Genomic DNA, 21,912 nt, shown 5'->3' on the forward strand with positions numbered 1-21,912 from the left:
ACTGGGTTTCAGAACTGTTCACCTGAGACAGGGCCATGAAAATAAATGAGGGCACTCCCTGCGGGGGCGGGGGCGGGGCAGATCCGAGGTGGGGAGCCCAAGGGTCGTCACCTCTGAAGAGTAATTGCTTAACTGTGCTCCCCATAGGCCTGTCCTGTGGGATTCTGGCAAGATGCACAGCTGGAAGCATTCAGAACATTCTTCCCTGCCTCCTGAATAAGCCACCAAACAGGGACAGTCAGAGAGAAAATGTCACACGTCCAGTATTTCCAGTTTTCTAGCAGAGTTCTGCAGGATGGGCAGCCTCCCTGGGGCTCCTGCACTGCAAAGCGGAGTGTCACCATCTGCCCTCCGCCTCTCCTGTGAGAAACCTGGGCCTGAACTTGACGATGCGCTCAGGGCACCCAGGGCACCTGCACAGATCTCCACCCAGACACGTTCTCCATAACGTTGGTCCCAGCTGCTCCTCTCCTTGGGTTTAAACTGTCTGACGTGGGAGACCAGAGCCCACAGCCGGAAGGGACACACTGTGGGGGGCAGGGGGGGACACAGTGTCTCCCGGGGAAAACAGCGCCCCACTCTCTCGCCCGCTGCAGGGTTACCTCCCAGGACTGAGCACACGCTTAAAGGAAAAGGGGATCTATCCTGACCGGAGAACGTAAGACTGACTCTGCTAAATGGGGCAAGGACCTTTGTAACGCCTGTTATTTCTATCCATAAGGACACGCTACCGTGCAAGGGGAAAGACACCAGTGCCCCGAGCCTCCCGTGCTCACCGCTGCAGGCCCAAACGGACCCTGACCGGTACCTAAAAAGCCAAATGAATTCAAGTGGCACGTGTGTGCCCGACACTTGACACCAGAAGGAACGGAGGCTAAGTGAGATGGCCACGCAGACGTACATCCGTTCAGATGACGACCTCCACCTTCGTAACCGTCCAACAACCTCGAACATTGTGAGAAATAAAAAAGGAGTACAACTGTGCGAGGCCTGGTACAAGATCAGTTCCCTGCCTCCAAAAGGCCACGCCAAACCCAAGGCCTTGGCGGCCACACTCAAAACTAGAAGGCGGCCACCACACCTGCGAGCAAAGGCAAATGGATTACTATGTGACAGCACAGGGCAAAGTAGTATTGCCTGTGTTCCTGAACCTCACTGCTTCTAGATCATTCTGAATCCAAGACCAGGGACCGTCAAGAACCCAGGATCTTTCCTACAAAACTCCCCCAAGGAAAGGAAATTAAATGTTTGCTGAAGACCTACTATGTGCCAGGCACTGTGAGATGAATGTGACTTTGGTATCTAAAATGCAGAGAGTGGGGCGCCTGGGTGGCTCAGTCGGCTAAGCGTCTGCCTTCGGCTCAGGTCAGGATCCCAGGGTCCTGGGAACGAGTGTCGTGTGGGGCTCCCCGCACAGCGGGGAGTCAGCTTCTCCCTCTCCCTCTGCCCCTGCTCATGCACTCACATGCTCTCTCTCTCTCAAATAAATAAAATCTTTAAAATGCTGAGAGCAAAGAAGCAACATGCGTGGATGAAGTCCTTCCTCTTATCACACACGTCCCCATTCATTCAAGCAGGTGGGCCTTTGGTGGGAACACACCACCTCTCCCTTCTTCCTTCTCCCTTCTCAGGGGAACAAAGAACGTGGGACTTGGGATCCAAAGCTCTATGCGGACAAGTCTAACCCTTTCATCCACTCATGCCCGCCTGACCCTGAACGAGGCCTAAGACCAGGAGGTCTCTCACTTCCCCATCCATAGAAGGGAGACTCTCTCCCTCCCTCGCAGGGTTGTCCTGAGGGTCAAAGGCAGGGTCAGAGGCAAGCCAGGTAAGCTCAGTGCCAGGAATCCACCACCACCTCCTTTTCAAGCAGCAGCAGGATGTCTTGTCCAAGCAGTTGCTGGAGTCAGCTAGAAAATGCAAACACCTCTCCCCTAACCAGCATAGCAACCGCAAGACTATGCTATCAAGAGCATCGTTAACGACCAATACAAGTTTCAGCGTTTTGTAAAAGGTTCTTCTAAATATAACTTACTCCACAAATGTTCACACCGAGGTAGCCTTCCTTAAAGCATTAGTTATGAGAAGATTCTAGAGAAACAAAGGACAGCAATCTGTAGGATGTACTCGCCCCCCCAAGCACACAAAGATTGGCAAAATGGCCATTATCAGTAATTTAAATGTAAATAAATTAAACCCTCAAAAGGCAGAGATTGGCAGGATGGAAAAATATAAAGACACATAATCCAACAATATGCTGTTTCCAGGAGACTCACTTTAGAACAAAAGACACAATCAGGTTCCAAGTGAAAAGACTGAAAAAGATTATTTCATGCTCACAGTGACAAAAAGAGAGTTGGGATATAGCTATACCACCACCGGCCAAAATGCACTTTAAGTGAAAATTCTTAGAAAGACAAAGAAGGACGTTCTATACTGAGGATAGGGTCAATTCATCCAAAAGACTTAACAACTGGGGCGCCTGGGTGGCTCAGTAGGTTAAGCGTCCGCCTTCGGCTCAGCTCAGGATCCCGGGGTCCCGGGATCGAGTCCCGCGTCGGGCTCCCTGCGCGGCGGGGAGCCGGCTTCTCCCTCCCCCGCTCCCTCCTGCCTGCCGCTCCCCGGCTCGCTCTCTGTCAAATGAGTAAATACGCACTCCAAGGAAACTACAGACCAGCACCGCTGATGAACACTGATGCAAAAATCCTCAACAAAACGCAACGCTGTTTCGTTAGGTAGCAGACTTCAGTCGTAGATTAAAAGGATGACACAACTGACCAGCGGGATTTATTCAAGAAACGCAGAGAAAGTTCAACCTACAAAAACCAATCAAGAGAACATACCACATTAATAGAATAAATGGAAACAACCGACATGATCATCTCACCTGACCAAGAAAAAGCACCTGACAGAATTCATCCCTCTGTCATGATATACTCACCTAGGAACAGAAGATGTCCTGGTCCGTCCAGGCTACTGTGACAAAGTGCCACACAGTGGACAGTTTATAAAGAACACGAACTTACTGCTCACAGTTCCAAAAGCTGGAAATCCAAGAGCTGCATACCAGCATTATCGAGGGAGGGCTCTGTTCCAGGTCACAGACTTGTCATTGTACCTTCACAGGCCAGAAGAAGCTAGAGAGCTCTGTGGATCTCTTTTATAAAAGCACTAATCCCGTTCCTGAGGGCTCCACCCTCATGACCTAAGCACCTCCTGAAGGCCCCCGCCTACTAGGATTTCAACGTAATGAATTTTGGGAGGACACCAAACATCCAGAGGAGAGCAAAAGGAAACTCTAACCATCATAAAGTTTTTCGCATATGAAAAATCCCCAACTAACAGCAGACTCAAAGGCAATAGAGTGAAAGCTCTCCCTCTAAGATCAAGAATAAGTCAAGGAGAGGGCACCTGGGTGGCTCAGTCAGTTAAGCATCTGCCTTTGGCTCAGGTCATGATCTCAGAGTCCTGGGATCCAGCCCCGTGTTGGGCTCCCCGCTCAGTGGGAGCCTGCTTCTCCCTCCCCCCCATCCCTCCCCCCAGCTCCTGCTCACTCGTTCTCTCTCTCTCAAATAAATAAAATGTTAAAAAAAAAAAAAGATAAGTCAAGGAGGCCTGCTTTCATCATTTCAATTCAACATAGTACTGGAAGCTCTAGCCAGAACAATTAGGCAAGAAAAATAAATACATGGTATCCAAATTGGAAAGAAAAAACTAAAGTTATCTCTATTCCCAGATGATGGGACTTTATATGCAGAAAACTCTAAAGTTTGCATATACACACAAAACTATGAGAATGAAATAATAAATTCATCAAGGTTATAGGATATAAAATCAACAGTTGTTTTTCTATATACAACGAACAATCTGAAAATGAAATTTAAGAAAATAATTCCATTTAGAGTAGCATCAAGAACAATAATTAGGAATAAATTTAACCAAAGGTGAAAGACTTGTAACACTGAAGTCTCTAAAATGTTACTAGAGGAATACGAAGAAGACCTAGGGGTGCCTAGGTGGTTCAATCGGTTAAGCATCAGCCTTCGGCTCAGGTCATGATCTCAGGGTCCTGGGATCGAGCCCCATGTCAGGCTCCCTGCTCAGTGGGGAGCCTGCTTCTCACTCCCCCTCTGTCCCTCCCCCCTCTCATGCTCTCTCTCTTACTCTCAAATAAATAAGTAAAATCTTGAAAAAAAGAATATAAAGATGATGACGTAATAAGACAATATACCTGTGTTCATGGATTGGAAGACTTGATAGCACTGTCAAAACAGCCTACAGATACAATGCCCTCCCCATCAAAATCCCACCAACATATTCTGCAGAAATATAAAGAATCGGGAAGTATCAAGTATTGATGAGGACATGGAGAAATTGGAACACTTGCCCACGGCTGACGGGACCGCAAAATGGTGCAGCCACTACGGAAAACAGTACGGTGGTTCCTCAGAAACACTGAAAACAGGATTACTATAAGATCCTGCAATTCTGCATCTAGGTATGCACCAAAAGAAAAAAAAAGTCTGAAAGCAGGGACTCAAACGGGTACTTGTATACCAATGTTTGTAAAAGCACTATTTGCAGAAGTCAAAAGGTAAGGACCCAAATACCTATCGGCAGTTGAATGGATAAACAAAAAAGGTGGTGTATACATACAAGAGAATATTGTTCAGCCATAAAAAGGACTGAAGTACCAAGAGCTGCCAGAACACGGACGAATCTTGAAAACACAATACTAAATGAAAGAAGCCAAGCCAAAAACCACATACCATATGAAACCATTCGTAGACATATCCCCAACAGGGCAATCTATAGAGACAGAAAATAGGTTAGTGGTTGCTGAGGGGTGGTGGGGGTGACGGAATGAGAATTATAACCAGAGAGCAGAGGCTTCCTCGTGAAGTCTCGAATTGTTCTAAAATTGACCGGTGGCTCGGAGAGCCTGGGTTGCTCAGTTGGTTGAGCGATCGATCAACTGTTGATTTCGGCTCAGGTCAGGATCTCAGGGTCATGGGATCAAGCCCGGGGATGGGCTCTGCACTCAGCATAGAGCCTTGAGATTCTCCCTCTCCCTCTCCCAGCTCACGCTCTAAATAAATAAATAAAATCTTAAAAATAATAAAATAAAACTGACTGATGCTAGCTGCACATACCTGTGAGTATAGTAACTAGGTATCATATATATTACATGTATCTACACACACACACACACACACACACACACACAAATTGCACAGATCTGTGCATATACTCATTGTAATTGACTTGTATACTTTAAATTTAATTGGGTAAACTGTGTAGTATGTGAATTATATCTCTATAAAGCTGGGTGTTTTTTAAGAAAGAACTCTATAAAAGACTAGCCCTGTGGTGCAATCAGCACAAAAGGGTATTGTGCCCCCCCCACCACCAAATTTGGAGCCACCATAATTCACTGTCCCCTTGGAGTGTGGAACTGAATTTTCTGAAAGTTCTGCCACGGGAAACAAGCTTTATCTACCCCGACATTTCCAAGCACATCTGGCCAAGGAATATTAGCTCTGCGGCATCTATTAGCCCTCGGAAAGCACAGGCTGTCCAACATCACCACAAGACTCTTGATAAAGGCTGACGAAGGAATAGCATCCAAAGCCCCGTGGGCTCCGTCAATGCCTGTGCTGAGCAACAGACATTGGCAAGAAGACAAACATTCCAAAGGCTCCATGATCCCAGGAAAGCTTTCGGTGGGGGAATTTTTCAAAAGGTAGAACAAAGAAGAACGGGTGCCCAGAGTGCAGCCTGCCACACAGAACAGAGACTCCCAAGTGAGTAAGACAGAAGCTACTCCCATGTCACCTGCCCTTACGGGAAGCGACAACCCTGCCCTACCTGCCCCCAGAGGGCAGAGCTCAGGCTGGGGACACCGGCAGGGGCTCTCCCCACTGCTTGTGGCCCTAGGGCTTACAAGCTCAATGGGACACAAATCCTGCACTCCTACAATGAAGACAGGTAAGGCTTCCAGACCCTGCAAGATTCCAAAGGCTTCAAACTTAATTTTCTTTCATCAGAAACACAAGAGAAACCACCGAATAAAACCCACAGAATCCAAGTAAATGTCAAAGTGGGACTCTGGGCAAATACTTAATAACGGAGTAAAGTGTGGACGCTTAATTTAAGAATGCGATTTACAATCACGGAGGGCTAACGGCTGAAAAATTTCCGGCAGATGTCCTAGATTAAGTAATAGCATGAGTAATAAGAGCTCTCCTCTCACAGGGTCAAGCAGCCTTTTCAGAGATTTTGAGAGAAGAAACCAGAGAGAGAATGGAACAAACGTTATGAAGACCTTAGCACATGAAGTGCGGCTCCGACTCACCGAGCTGGAATGGGCCTGATCACGAGATCCTGCGGGGACTCACGCGCATGCTCCAGTTTAAGTACAGTTTTCGGACACTGTTAATCCCGAACCTGTGTCGATACTGACAGCTGCCAGCTCCCTCCAGGAAAACAAGTGTAAAATCCGTTCGGGTCACTCCTTTATCGTGGAGCCACCCCTCTGCTCGATGTCCCTTCCTCCAGGGACGTCACTATTCTCAGGGGAGTGGGGCGGCAGCACGCACCTGCTGGGTGAGTGGCTCCCAGGGTCCTTGTGCAAACCCATCCAGCGCGCTCCTACAGCCCTTCTCCCACTTGAGCGCCTGAACAGGTGCTGAGAGCTTCCAGCCTCTTGGCGGCAAAGGCAAATGGCCAGAGCCGAGCGGCCAGCACCATTCCGCAGAGAAGTTAACCACGATGAGCAGGAAGAGCACCGGCGGGGACCTAGAGGTCCCATCCACGCGCTCAGGACGGCCTTCCCTCCCTGATAGCAGACTAGAGCCGGGAGCATCTGGAGCTCAGCTCCCCACAGACCGGGAAAGTTCTGGACAGTCCTGGACTCCCTGCCCCAGGAGACAGAGGACAAAACGCAAGGGAGAAGCAAACGGGTTCAGTACACACCTACTGGCCCCCTAATGGGAGTCACTGCACCCCGTGTCCCCCTAATGCAGCCCCTACCAGCCTGGGGAGGAGCAGAGCCCGCTCCACGTGGGACGAGGGACGGGGAATATTTTTCCCGAATCCATCAGAATAAGCCTTCGTGGAAAGGGTTCAGTTACTTGGAAGGTTTGGGAGGGGCTAGGACTCTGTGAGTCATTTCCAACCCCCATGAATTCTATGAAATAAGAGTAAATACGGTGCATCGTGTTGATTTTGGATGTGATGTATGGCCATGTCAACTGCCAGGCGTGCTTCTGTGGCCTGCGTAGGTGAGGCTGGGTGAGCCCTGGGACTGGGCCAGCATTTTTTTAAGTCTGGTAAAACACAGAAACAAGAAGGGCCTCCTGTCACATGCTCTCCCAGACGCCCAGGGTCCACACGGTTCAGACTGCCCTACCGCCAACCCCCAGTGCTCTGTCCTGGACCTTCTGATTAGGCAATAATTCTGGCAGGTGGGAGCTGCCAAGTTTCTGACCCAACTGGTGGTTCCAGGCCTGGAACACAGCTCCTGAGCTGGGGTGACTTCTAAACCAAGCATCCCTGCTCGAGCTGTGGGCCCATACGCATCATCTGGCTGCTTTACAAGATGTGGGATTCCAGATCCCAGCTCTGCAAGTTGGTCTCATGGATTGGGGCAAGGCCTGGGGTTGGTTCAGAGGTCACCGCTTGAAAACCCTGCTCTCTCCTAGCCATCCCTCCACGCAGGCATTATCAGGGCGTCACCTCCCATCTGAAAGGAAGGTACACCCGTTCTGGTCCATGCGGACTTTCCTAAGGCATTCTTACTGCATCACAAGTCCACACCCAAAGAGGCTGCCTGGCCTTGGTGGGACCACCGGGGTTGAGCATCAGTGAATTAGACTGCAGCAGAAATTCAAAAAAAGTTCTCTGAAAAGCTCAGAAACCCAGGCCTAGGTGGCGCATCCGCGATGGCTCAAGGAGTGAATGACAGCCTTAGAAAATGCAACGACCTAACTCACACTTCCATTCCACCATTCTGGAATCCCGCTAACCTCCCGTCAAAGCAACAGTGAAATCACGAGGAATCCTGTGGACTGCGTCCGGCAGCAGTTAGCACCCCCCCCCCCGCCCCGGTCCTACAAGGCAGTGAGTCCCATCCCTGTTTCAGGGGCATGGGGCACAGCAGCGAGCCCCGAGTCCACTGTGCACTAATAGCCCCCCATAACCGTGCTTCCCCGTGTGGCTGCCTGGCACCCCAAATCTGGACTAAGTCTTCTTCTGTGGGTCTTTACCAGCTTTATGCTCTCGAGTGCCAGAGAGGAAAACCAACAAGTCCTCCCACGCCCACCCCCGCCCCCACCCAGCACATAGAGCTCGCGGGTCCCAGGCTAAAGGGTGGGCATGTGACACCTTCTCCCCCTACACACAGGGACAACCCAGCAAATGGCACAGAAGCAGAGACATGCATTAGACTAAAGGCAGGGCCTGGTCTCACAGTGACTTGTAACCAGACTCCGAGGCTCAGCTCTTCAGGTCCACCACCCGTCAAATCCCAGCTGTGACTCTCCACCTTTCACATTTACAGAGAACCGTGAGGGAAGGCGACCGTTTCTTCCTGGCTCGGGGGCGGGAATGAGACGTCCAGTCCCACAGACCGCAGCCTCTACCGACAATAGCGGCTATGTGCGGGCACCTCCAACAAAACCTCTGTCAACAGCCTGGCAGGGACTCCTGCCATCAACTGACAAATGGCAGATGATCAAAGGGGCAATCACCGCGTGAAACAGGTGATCTGATTGTTCTAAGAGCGAGGGCAAGGAAGTCCCACCTGTGTCTGGAGCGATTGGCTAAGCTAATTCAAGCGTGTGAAATCTCCCCAACATCTCACACCTCACCCTACTCGTCAGATAGGTTCGCTCCAGGGAGGAGGCGGATTTGGAGAGCAAGGGGCAATGTGACCAGCTGTGTCTATCCCAGCCTTTTCTACCCGGCTATATATTGTCGCTGAGGTATAAAAGAAATCCAGGCAGGCCTCGGTATCTGCCCTTAGCAGAGAAAAAGGTCCAGTTTCCCCCCCTGGAAACCCTTATCTGTTCATTTCTCCAGCTGGCTCCCAGACCCACTGCCCACCACTTGGCTAAGAGATAGTGGACGGGTTTATCTAGATACAGTTATTACTTGTTACATATTAAACAATTGTTAGAAACGGTTACATAACACCGAGTCCTACAGCTTACAGCTAACACCCAGAGGCTACAGGATCCTGGACTCCAGCGGGCCAGCAGGAGATGGGGCTGGGGGCAGCGCTTCTGAGGATATGCACCCCTTTGAGCCCCTGGGCCACCAAAACACACAGCAAGACCAGCGAGCGGCTGACCACTAGCGCCTTTACCGATCACCCAGGACTGGCCCTTCCCGAACAGCATGCGGATGAGGACCACGGGGCCACACTGCAGGGCTGGTCCCCAGTGCATTCACATCCATTGTGAGGCACTGGCTACGCGAGACCCACCACACGGGGTCGCTGCGTGCAGAGTGGGAGATGGGGCTAGGGCGCAGGCCGCACAGCGCTCAGCATGGCAGACCGGGCTGTGGGGACTGGGGTGCAGGCCACAAAGAGCACAGCGTGGGAAACCGGGGCTGGGATGCAGGCTGCACAGCGCGCAGCGTGGGAGACCCGGCTGGGGCGCAGGCCGCACAGCGCGCAGCGTGGGAGACCCGCCTGGGGCGCAGGCCGCACAGCGCGCAGCGTGGGAGACCCGGCTGGGGCGCAGGCCGCACAGCGCGCAGCGTGGGAGACCCGGCTGGGGCGCAGGCCGCACAGTGCGCAGCCTGGGAGACCCGGCTGGGGCGCGACCCGACTGGGGCGCAGGCCGCACAGCATGCAGCGTGGGAGACCAGGCTGGGGCGCAGGCCGCACAGCGCGCAGCGTGGGAGACCCGGCTGGGGCGCAGGCCGCACAGCGCGCAGCGTGGGAGACCCGGCTGGGGCGCAGGCCGCACAGCGCGCAGCGTGGGAGACCCGGCTGGGGCGCGGCCCGACTGGGGTGCAGGCCGCACAGCATGCAGCATGGGAGACCAGGCTAGGGCGCAGACCGCACAGTGCACAGCTCGGGAGACAAGGCTCAGGGCAGAACGCACAGAGTGGGAGACCAGCTGGGGCACAGGCCACATAGCTACGTCCCCACCAGGGAACTTCTGTGCAGAACACCAGGTCCTGGTGTCCTTAGCACCCACAGACACAGCCTGACGTGTTCTAACATGGAGAGAAGTAAGGAAGCCAACCACGGCAAGGTGAGACCATGCTGCGAGACTGGGCTGGAGGAATCCCAGGCCCACCCCAAGTCAGACACGTGACAGCACATCCGCTCGTTCCACCTGTGGGGGGCGGCGGTGAGCACCAGGGACAGCCGGGTCTGGTTTGTCAGGATCACTCCCACCCCTCTGCAGAACGTCTGTGCGAGAACAGCAGGAAGGGAGATGCTACCTCTTGAGCCAAAGGCACAAAGCTAACAGACCATACACACGGAGCGCGGGCTGTGGGCTAGGCCCGGGATACGGATGTGCGCGTGCGCACGCGCACCGGGCCCTGAACCGGCCTGGAGAGAAGTTAATCCACACCAGGCCATAGAGCCAGTGAGCACGCCACCCTCCGGTTTACCGGGGACATGGCAGGAAGAGCTGGGAGCTGCAGAGGGCAGTAAGAACCACCTGGAAGCGGACTCTGACACTGAGCCACTCCACCACACCCACACCTAGGAAAGGGAGCAGGGAGCTGGGGAGCCCACCGGGGCGCTGTGTTCAGACAAATGGAGAAGCACCAAGTGCAGCTCCCGGGAAGGAGCGGCCGGCCTTGGATCCTCTGACTCCCAGAGGGCTCGGTGAAGACACAGCACATATTCACCCCACGGGGAGGGGCTCCAAGGCAACCAGGACCCTGTGGTCTCAGGATTTTTTTTAAAGTCGACCGCATGAAAGCCAACCAAAAGCGGAGCGTTCGACCCAAAACGATGGGCAGCGAGCCCTTCTCAGGGTTCTGGCAGATCGTGAATGGCCTGGGCTGTGCGCTGGCAGGTGAGGCGCACGCCACCCAAGTGTTCAAGCCCATAGTGGGTGCCCCCACGGTGGAGATGCTTCAGGGTAAACTGAGGCACAGGGTCCGGCCCTGAAATTCTAGAAGAAATCAAAGTGCAGACAGATGAACTTGCCCCAGGTCACAGAGCAAGTCATTGGCAGGGGTGAACTCCGCTTTCTTCCCAGACTTGAGGCTGCCCTGCTGCTCTCAGTGGTGACTCCCCACCCCACCTCTGCAGTCGAAGGCGGTAAGGAGGCACAGGGGTGCCATCCACCCTCTGCCCTCTGCTCGCAACCCCCACCGTGAACTCCTCCGCCTGATCTCACGGGCCCTGCAGCCTCCTGGGGAAGAGGAGTGCACAGGACAGAAGGGCCCTCCTCTGCCGTAAAAAACACCAGTGCTCCCAGTTAAAGGCGCGTGCTGGAGAGCAAGAGGTAAAACCACCCGGCGGCAGATCCAGAAAAGCCGGGCCTGTGCCCAATGACCCACTGAACACACACTCAGCTGCGCTGGGACCACAGGAAGGCGATCTTTTAAAAGGCATTTAAGCCAGAAAGCCAGTGGAGCAGGGGAAGCTGAATCCAAGATGCAAAAGAGCCAGGCGCCCGGCCAGAAAGCAGAGAAACAGCCAGGCGCGCAGCCAGGCCCGCAAGTGTCAGGAAGGAGAACCCCCATTTCCCTCTGGCAGCCCAGGAAGGGCAGGGTCCAAACAAGAGCACTGACTCCAGCCTAAGGACCAGCTGGAGCCGTGTCCTCCCCCAAAGCTGTCAGCCAGGCAAATGCCCTGCTCTCAAAACCAAAACACCGGGGCTACTTTCCAGAAGCAGCGGGCGGGTCTCTGGGCCTCTGGCACCGCACTGGGCACAGGTGGGCCAGGGACAGGTGACACAGGACTGCCAACGTTCCCGGAGCCTGCAGCAGCCCGCCTTGTCGGCAATAAAGAGGCTTCTCTGCACACAGTCTCGCCAGCCGAGGAAGAAGGTCCCGAGCCGCGGGCACCAGGGGCGCTCCACACAATGGCGCAGCCAGACAGCGGTTCCCGAGGCCCACCGTCAGCTCCTCAGGGATGCCTCTGAAAGCAGGCTGGCAGAGAAGGGCCCAGACCTCTAAGCAAAGCCTTGAACCCGAAAGACGGGGGTACCAAGCAGACTGGGTCAGACACCACCCTGTCAGCCTCACCCATCTCAGCCTCTGTCTGGCCACTGCCGGTGCGACCACCAGGGCACAGGCCCGACAGACCCCGTGGACGAGGAAGGCCTGCCCACGTGGCCTGCACCAGCACCCACAGACCCGCACCCGCACCCACAGCCCGGCAGGCAGAGGGGGGGGCACGGAATGGAAGACGAATCCCTCTCCGGCCCACCCCAGCCCCAGAACTACGGGGGGACAGGGCCAATCTGAAGCCACCCGTCACACACTGCTCTCCTTCCTGCCTCCCCTCCCATCCTCACCCTGGTTCCCCAGGCTTGCAGAGCCAAACAAAACACACCTGTAAGCTCTCGCCTGTCGCAGGCTCTGCTTTCTGCCTAAGTCAGGCAAAGATGTGTAGAAAAGTTTTAAAACAATAATGTAAAAATCTGAGAAAGAAACTGTATAGGAAAAAGAAAAAAAAACGAATATACTCTCCTAAAAATTTAACAAACACCGTATCTATGAAACAAGAATGTTAGGCGATTAAAACAATCAGTTGGTGATGCTGGAGTGTCGCTGTAGCTTCACTGACAAATGCCCCGCTCTGCTGGGGATACTGGGGGGGGGGGGGCGGCCGTCCGTGGCAGGGAGGGGCACAAAGGAAATCTCTGTTTTCTGCTCAATTTTGCAGTGAATCTAAAAACTGCTCTGAAAAACAAAGTCTACTGAAAGAAAAGAATCAGAGTAGAGGTCCTTGGGGATTAAAAATTAAAACAAATTTAAAATCCGATAGAAAGGATTCAAAGTCAGCCTGACATACCGCACAACTTCGAACAACAGAACACATAGAAAATAAGAGACGGAAGTAATTGGAGAACCAGTCCCAGAGCCTAACAAACAAAAGCCACTGTAGAAAGAGAGAAAGGGAAAGGCGGAAGAAAGGAAATTAAAGAACTAATTCAAAAACATGTCCCATGCCCGAAGGAACTGGGTTTCCAGCTTTAAGGGACCCTCGCCGTACCCCGCACAATAGATGGAGACCCCCCTACAAGGCACTTCTTCAAGGGATTTCCAAACAAAGATAAAGAGAAAATCCCAGAAGCTTCTAGACGTGAAAAAAAAAAAAGAGAGAGAGAAAGGGGAAAAAAGAAAAAAAAACAAACACACACTGAGATTTCATACCAAGAATCAAGGATCAGATTAGGTTCCTTCTCAACCCCATCCCGCCTAAAGACAGTGGCATCCTTCAAATTTTTGAGGGAAAACGGTCAGTTTAGGAGTCTACAGCTGGACACCCGTATCTTTGCTAGGAGAACAAGGATGTTTCCAGACACACGAGGTCTCAAGAACGGGCAGGCCCCTGACTTTTGGAGGCTAGCATGGAATGCTCTCCACGCTACTGTGGGAAGAAACGAGGAGAGTCACGGGATCCTAGAGAAAGGCAAAGGGCACCCCCAGGTTGATGGGGAAGGAAGAGTCCACGTAGGGCAGGGAGTGCTAAGTCCACGAACTACCAAGCAAGCGCAAAAGCACTCCCAGAAAAAGCACAATGTCGGGCGAGACAAGAGACCTCACGGCTCAGCCCCCAGAGCATCAGCAGCGCGCCATGGTCCAGCCCACCTCGCCAGAAGAGTCAGCGGGGAGACAGGGTGTACAAGGGCAGGGCAGAGATGGGACAGATGGGGGACGGGACTCCGCACCTTCCAAGCAGGGAAGTCAAAGAATCCTGTGAGCAATGGAAGACATCTGCTTAGAAATATGGATAAATATGTACAGAGAAAAACTAAGCCTGGTTACTTCTGAGGAGCTGTTTATACACATAGATCATTCTAACTACAAAATCCAACCAAATTTAACAATGGTCTGTCCTGGGTGCTGAGGGATTAGGAAGCCAGGGACACGGCAAGTGGAGGAAGCTTATATGGGGGCAGGCCAGGAGAGCAGGGGATGGGGCCCTACCCGGGGAAGCTGCCTGCGCCCCCCTCCCCCCCCACAGCCCTGCAGGCCGCAGGGTGGGCAGAAGGGCCAGGCTTGCGGTGTGGAGACAGTCCAAGCAGGGGGCACGGAGCCCCGTCCCGCCTAATCCTTCCTCCAAAGCTCCCACACACTACTGAGGAGACGTAGGCCGCAGTCTCATCTTCGTATTTCTCTAGAAACATCCTAGCCGGGTTTCCATGAGGTCCACAGAATTTTGGAGAAGAGAGGACAGCATCCTAGGAAAAGCAGCCGGAAGGTTCTTGGGGAACACACCACAGCCTGCGCTGGGCCACAGGGGACGCTGAGCCGGCCCTCCACATCACTCAGCTCTACCTCCCACCTGGTGGCAAGATTTCCAAGCCGGAGCCCAGATTCGGAGCAAGGTATCATCCTTCAACCAAGGGAGCTCTCCTGTCCGCAGGAGGCTAGCGTACAAACTTCGTAACTTAACTTAAGTTCCTCGGTTTGTAGCAGCTTTCTGGTCACTATGAGCTTCCTGACGCAGGCGTTCCTAAAATGACCACTATTACTTGATCTAAGTTTGTCCGTCAAGGGGAGTTCTCAACTCACAAACGGTGGGGAGAAGACATTCCCAGGGATGACAGGCAGGAGAATAAAGAAGGAAACCAAAGGCCCAGCTCATCAGAGATGTGAGCGCCCGCAGGGTCTCTGCACCCCGAGAAGCATCTCAGGAGGGATCCAGGCGACTTGTGGTCAGTAGCCCGGGAGGTCCTCACTGGTGACCCCGTGACAGGACGAGAGAAAAGGTACACATGGTTCTGTATTTTCAGGGGCCCCCCAGCGTGGTGTACCTGATAGCTCTAGACGGGGCCAGACAGAGCACGGTCACCTTGCAGTCTATTTGTGGTGACAATGACACCGAAGGGTCCCAGCTGCCAGGTCTGCTCCAAAGGGCAATAATGATGCAACGTTGAGGGCCAGCACACATCAAGCTCTTTCCAAGCCAAGTGCTTTTGAAGCCCACATTACGAGGCAAGACTGTAGCGGCTGGTGCCCGGGCCCAGTGACCCGGCTCGGAAACCCAGCCAGGACTCAGGGAGATGCAGGGCCGCCCACGGGCACAGCCCTCGGGCAGTGTGCAGAGCTGTTTTCCAAGGGCACGGTCAGCCCAGCAGGACCAAGGGCCCACGCTCATTTCTGCCCCAGCCGGGCTAGGTGTCCCTGTAGACTCCAGACACCAACCAACCTCGGGGTCCTGAAAATAGATACCACCTGGCCCCGCGTGCCTGAGGTTAGGGGTCTCCCTGCATTCGACCCTGCAGCCCAGCTGAGCCTGCACACCTGCCCGGTCTGCGCCTCTCTCCTTCTGGGTCCCGGGGAATGAGCTGCGGATGCCTGCTATTCACCATCACCGGGGTCAAATGCTTTGCCCCCAGGTAACATCTACGTTCCACCACCCACCTGTACTCTTGGAACCCCACCAGTGAGGAGCTCCAGCCGCCGTGCTACAGGCAGGCCAGAAAAGGATCCTTAGGGGGACTGGTGCTCAAAGCAGGTTATGGGCCGCTGTTCCACAAGGTTTGGTGCAGCAAACACGCGCCAAGCACCGGCAGGCAAAGGGATGAGAAGCGGAGTCCTCCTTCGAGCAGACCTTGCGGATTAATAGAAAGCAGGATCATCAAGTACACAAGCTGCTCAAAGGCAAGGCTGAGTGTGCACATAAGCGGCATGTCCCAGCTCTCGCTGAGTGTCACCCGCTACGCAGAGGGTCACACAACTCCAAGAGCCCTTGGCGGTAAACATACCTTTGGCTCTCGTTTTACCGATGAGCTTAGTTAACCTGCTCAGACTCGCAGCAGGCTTGCAGCACCAGGAAATAGGAGATCCCGGGGTCAAACTGGGGCAGCAGTCCTCGTGCAAACGTCAGCACGGGCCACTCCCCTGCACAGAGCAGAAGGGGATTCCTCCCCACCACCCATTCCCAAAGGAGGTGCCAAAACACACCGTCCACTCTGGCAGCTCCGGCCCAAACCAGTCCTCAAATCGAGGATCTCAACAATCAAGGAAGGTCTCTGTCAAGTCCATATATGAATGCAACGGCTGAAAAATAGGAATGATATTCTAGTTTCCCCAGTGGCGATGAACCCGGCAGGCATCCTGTTTCCACCTGGACATGGGGCCAGCGAGGCTCCTCTTAGTGTCAAGGCCATCTCCGCCACGGCACGAGCAAAAAGGGAGACCCCAAAAGCAGAAAGTCCGAACCGCTCGGGGTTCTGCCTCTGCAACACCCTTCCGTCACGCCGGGACAGGGCTCTCTGGGTTGCCATCTCAAAGGACAGTCACACCATTTCTCTTCCCATCATTAAGGAAGAGCGGTCAGCCCTTCCAGGAGCTGGCAGTTTTATGCTCCCCTTCTTTCATCTCCTTCCAATTAATAGAGCCCCGAGACCCCCAGGAGCAGGGACAAAAGCCCGTTCCACGGAGAGGAGTTCAGAAGCTCCTCCAAGCCAGGAAGGGCAGTGGAGGCAAAGGTGTCCCCGCCAGAGGGAGAAGGCGGGGAGCACACAGCTCCCCAGAAGCCTGCAGCTAAAATACAAGCACAGATCAGACACCCGCCAATGCCTGAAAGAATGAGATGCGTTCCACACCCATTAGCGTGCAGACCTCGGACGTAGGTTACCAGATCCCCAAAGCGCCCTGTCTGCCAAGCCTCGCCCACCAAGTCGCTCCACTGTCTTAATTCCTTCCATAATTTCTCATAATTCGATAGTTGAGCAAAAAATAAAGACAGGTTAAAGAAAAAAAAAATGTTCGCTAGCAGAAAAAGTTTTATTTAAATTTTGAACACGACTGGTTACTTAAGTGCAAAGACAAGGCAAGTATTTTTTCCCCCAGGAACGCACGCAATTCCACGTTGGCTTAACAGACTGAGAAACAGACGGGGATTTTGCGCACACGGCAAACGCACCGGCTTCCTCCCCCCTGCATGGAACAGACCCCTCTGCTCTGAGTTCTGACCCTGGCTCAAAAACATCCTACCACTGTGTGGGTTTTTCTTCCCCTGCAGAGACGGATAGAATTCCAAGAAAATAGGTTCCTTAAATTAGGCCACCTTCAAAGCATTTGGTTTTATCAGATATACCAACCCAGAATTTCTTCTACAGCTCTGAGGCAAAGCCCAAGGCACAAAAGCTGCCTCTGTTCAAGCTGGAGTTTGATTTCTGTACCTTGTAAAGTCTCAGACCAGCCACCCCGTCAAAATCCAAGTTCTGTGCTCACTCTCAGATTCTGACTTCGGCTCTCTCCAGTGGGGCAGTCACTGGGGGTGCCCTGGGTTCCGATCCTGACGGCCACCACCAATAAACCCCTAGACAAGGAGCTGGCATGAACCCGCCCCGCTCTGGGTTCCCAGCTCACAAAGGAAAAAGGCATTCTGCCCAGCCCAACGCTGCCCCAAAAGTGGTACAGACCACAGGCGAAAGGGCAACTGATGACTTCTAGGGATGCACAGCTTTTATTAAAACAGTGTTTAAATTCCCGTAAACAGAACTTGCCCTACCGAACTCTTGACACCAAAGTTTCCTCCCAAAATAAATGTACAGAAGTGGAAGGTCTGGCGACAGGACAGAAATCTGGAAGGTGGGGAGCCCCCTGAGGTAACAGAGCCTCCTACTTCTCCAGATGTGTGGCTGGAAGGAGGAACCTCCTCTGGGCCCCTTCTCCCTTTCAGAGGCAGATGGACTCATGCAGAAGCATAAAATACACAGGACTAAAAAATAATAATAATAATGATAATAATCCAAAGCTTAGGTCCTGGAGACAGCTCCATCATTTGCCGGCCATGTGACCCCAGCACGCCAATTAACCTCCTGAGCCTCAGTTTCCATACCTGTAAAACGGGGTCAGCAGCCTCAGTTTCCATACCTGCAAAACGGGGATCAGCAGCAAGGATGAAAACAAGGAGGCTTCTAACGAGTCTCTTACACTGTGAAACGTTACAGGCCTATCGGGCGCTAGGCTTCTCAATTACAAGAGGCCACTTATGGGGTGTGTAACTCTGTCCTCACATTCCCTCCCTGTAATCTGGGGACTGGCCTGTGTGGCCCTTCTCTTTCAAGTGTTCCCAATAAAACTCAAGTATTATGTGCAGTAATCCTAGAGTTCAGATTTTTACAGGAAAAAAAACAAAAAAACAGTCATTTAGAATCATTCCTGGAAACACATTTGATTTCAGGTTCTCCTTAATAACATACCCGCCCCCCCCCGCCCCCCCCCCGCCCCCCAGACACCTCACCTTTGCCGTTAAGTCACAACATCTACCTCTACAGAAACCTAGCTTCTTCCTATTTCTCCTCTTGGAAAGAGAGAGGGGGACGCTGGGTCACTCTGGCGAAAAATCACCAGCTTTGTGCCGTAAACCCCCAATCAACGCCTGTTGCTGCGCTACCAACATGTGTTCTTAGTAAAACTGAGCGAAACGTTAAATAGAGCACCATTTCTGAACCTCGGGGGCTGCAAACGGCTGAATCAGCATTTTCGGAAACAAAGTGTTCTGGGCCTGGCCTTGTAAACAGGAGCGCAGAGAAAGTTGTGCAATAATGCATATTTACTCACGAGCGCTACTTGTTTGGGCTTTTTCTTTGCACCTCTCTTGAATGAAAGTGGCTACGACCTTTGCAAGAAAGCCTTCTTTCTCATGCGTCGCCGAGTTCCAGGACCGGGTCAAAGTCACCTGTGGCTACCCACCGTTTGGGTCAGAGCACAAATGACACAAAGTCGGCGTTTCTTCCAATCCCAAGAAAAGGCGAACACAATCAAAAGTCGAGAATACCCCTAATTTCCATAACGCACAGGCTCGAGGGCAGCGGCAAGGCAGGCGTTTGGAGAGGCGACCAGGGAAGGCGGAGAGTTGCATCAGAAATTTCCTTCTGCGAACGGTCTGGCTCTTATCACATTTCCACGGCTGGCGGGCGGCTGATCCGCGAGCCCACAACTTGGGTGTTAGGCCCCGGCGGCGGGTAACGGGGCCACGAGGGGAACCAAAAAAAAAAAAAAAGATTCCGCGGCGCGGCCGCGCTCCGGCTGGGAAAGAGCCCGGCCCCACCACCCCGGCCGCCGGGCGCGGGCGCACCCGGGGCTGCAGGGGCGCCTGCAGCCCACCCTCCGGGCAGCCCCGGGAGCGCGGCCTCGGCCCTGAGGGCCCGGCGCACGCAGCCCCCCCCCCCACCCCCCCGGCCCAGACCCAGCCCGCGGGCGGCCGGCGTCGGACCCGAGGGCTCGGGAAGGCGCCGCCCGGCCCCTCGGCTCCCGGGCCCGGAGCGCCGCGCGCACAGCCCGCTCCCCGCCGCGCCCGCCCCCCGCCGCCGGCTCCCCGCTGCCCACCGCCCGCTCCCCGCCGCAGCCCCCGGCCCGGAGGCGACGCCCTTCCGCCCGCCGCGCCCCCGCCGCGCCCGGCGTCCCCGGCCGGCCGGCCCGCGCGCAGACAATGACGGCGCGGGGACCGCCCGCCCGCCGGGCCCGGCCGCGCCGACCACAAAGTAACTTGCCGCCGCGCTCCCCGCCCAACTCCGTACCTGCCGCGGCGCCGCTCCCGGCCGCCTCCGCGTGGCCGCCGGCGACCCTCGGCGCGGCCGGGGCGGGCGAGGGCGGCGCGCAGGGCGGTCCCGGCACCCGCGCGCCGCCGCCCAGGGGCTGCGCGCAAACTTTGGGCTCCGCGCGGGTCTCCGCGGCCTCCCAGCCGAGCCCGCCGCCGGCGCGCCGCTCGCGTCCCTTCCTGCCTCCTCCCGGCCTCCCCACCCCCTCGCTGGGCTTTAAACTCGCGCGGCCCCGCCCGCCGCCGCCCGCCTCCGCCCGCCTCCGCCTCCGCCGCCTCCGCCTCCTCCCCCGGCCGCTTTTCCTGCTCCTCCTCCCGCCGCTGCCGCCGCCGCCGCCGCCGCTGCCGCCGCCGCCACAGCCCGGACCGCTCGGCGGCCGCCAGCGCGGGCGGAGCCGCGGCCTGGGCGCAGGGCGGGGCGCGGGGTGGGGGGGTGCGCCGGGGGGCCGAACCCGCGGGGAGGGGCCGCTGCGCTACGGTGCCGGGATCCCGCGTCCTGCCCCACCCCCACCGCCGGTACCCCCGAACGCGGGATCCCGGCCGCCCAAGCTGGGGCGCCAGCGAAGGACACGTCGGACCTGTCCCAGAAGACAATTTGGGAACGAATTCTTTGAAACTCTAAGCATTAACCGTGCCGTCCAAATCCTCGACCCCGGGCGCAGAAGAAGGACCCGACGGACCAGGGGCGGCTGCCCCGGACTCCGTGGTAGGCTGGCGGTCCCACTCCGGAAAAGGAGAACCAGGGTTTGCAGTGTCCGCCCACAGCCAGCCAGGTCTGGGGCCTGGCCTCTCTGAGCCTCAGTTTACCCATCGGCGGGAGAGCACCCAAGTGCGGGTGGAGTAGGGAAGCCCTACATATGTTCTTAATGCCTCCAAGCCTCAGTGTATACCTTTATCTTTGAAATGGGCTAATGCGCCTGTCCGAGGGTCATGTCCTGGAGGTTCAATGAGGTCGTGGCTGTTACAGAGAGTGACTGGCACGAGGGAACCCCTGAGTTAATGGAAAGCATTATCATCGATATGGTTATTCACCTCTCTCCCCAATTGAAATTACAGTGCAAATACGATAGTAACAGTAATTACATCTTTTTCTGGGTCTTGATGTTGTGGAAACAGCTACAGTGTAATTTACCTTTACTGAGCACATATTTTGTGCCAAACATTCACTAATCGTCTTATGGAGCCCCCACTCTGGACCTCTTGGAGATGCCCACTGTATAGAGGAGGAAACCTAATCTTCCCCAGGTTGAATAAATTGGTGAAGGTCAAGTAGCTGGTCAGTGCAGAGTAAGCGTTATGCCAAAACCCTTTATGGCACTTTATATAGCTCCTGCTTTTCCCACCTTGGGACAGAGTGTATCAGTGAAAGGTCATCCATTCCCATTACTGAAATAGGCCTCCTGAAAGCGTCTAGGGTTTGCTCCAAGCTCAGAAAACGGTAAGATGAACATCTAGAGAAAATGATATGAAGGAGCTAAACATAAGGGGTTTGTAGACAAAGGGTGGAGAGAAAATTAAAGAGAAAACTCAATTTGGGGCCATCTCCTCAAAAGTCTATAAGCTTTGAATCTTACAGCTTTGCCAAAGGCCCCGCTCAGCAAGGAATGCCTGCACTACTCAGAAAGCCTGATAGGCAGGGGGCTTTTATAGATGTTCAAAAAGCACCTGTATATATAGGCATATTTTTTTATGCATCATTTGTAAGCAAGCTCCGTACACCGTAGTCCTTTACTCCTATATAGTTTGATATGTCATTCCTAAAGTAGGGATATTATCTTACCCAACCCTAGCATAGGTACCAAATTCATAAATTTACACTGTAAAATTCTTGTGTGTATTCTAGGTCCATATCCCAATTTTGCCGGTGGGTCTGAGAATGTCCTTTATAGTGTTTCATTCCCAGACAAACTTCAGTCTGGGGTCAGGTATCGCATTTAGCTTCCTCAACATGGACGGGCTTTCAAACATTACTGTTCACTGAGAAGGGATCAAAATAAATGTCCTCAAGTGTTTTCATGCTGACACCGATCCCTAGAATTCCTGGGACAGGCCCTCATTCCCCACATTTCCCAGCTCTGCGTAGACATCCACGCATGCCTCTCCCTTCTGGGCAGGGCCCATTCAGTATCACTTTATGATACAAGTTCATGAACTTGTCACTCTTGTTGCAGCTCTAGAAGCTACAGCTGTCCCCAGAGCCG

At 54.2% G+C, this 21,912-nt stretch overlaps 1 protein-coding gene across 1 annotated transcript in view; it reads right to left on the reverse strand.

Annotated features, from left to right (window-relative positions):
* Positions 1-19,744, reverse strand: part of GRB10 (growth factor receptor bound protein 10) — a 171,694-nt gene extending 151,950 nt beyond the window's left edge. Inside the window, exon 1 of the mRNA XM_088018287.1 lies at positions 19,692-19,744. The gene's annotated coding sequence lies outside the window, so the exon portion shown is untranslated. The remainder of the gene's footprint in view (positions 1-19,691) is intronic.
* Positions 19,745-21,912: the final 2,168 nt, after the last annotated feature.

The sequence above is a fragment of the Eumetopias jubatus genome, unplaced genomic scaffold (assembly GCF_037043125.1).
Source record: "Eumetopias jubatus isolate StellerSeaLion01/CBP00866 unplaced genomic scaffold, mEumJub1_p1.0 scaffold_14, whole genome shotgun sequence".
In the NCBI taxonomy this organism is placed as follows: domain Eukaryota; kingdom Metazoa; phylum Chordata; class Mammalia; order Carnivora; family Otariidae; genus Eumetopias; species Eumetopias jubatus.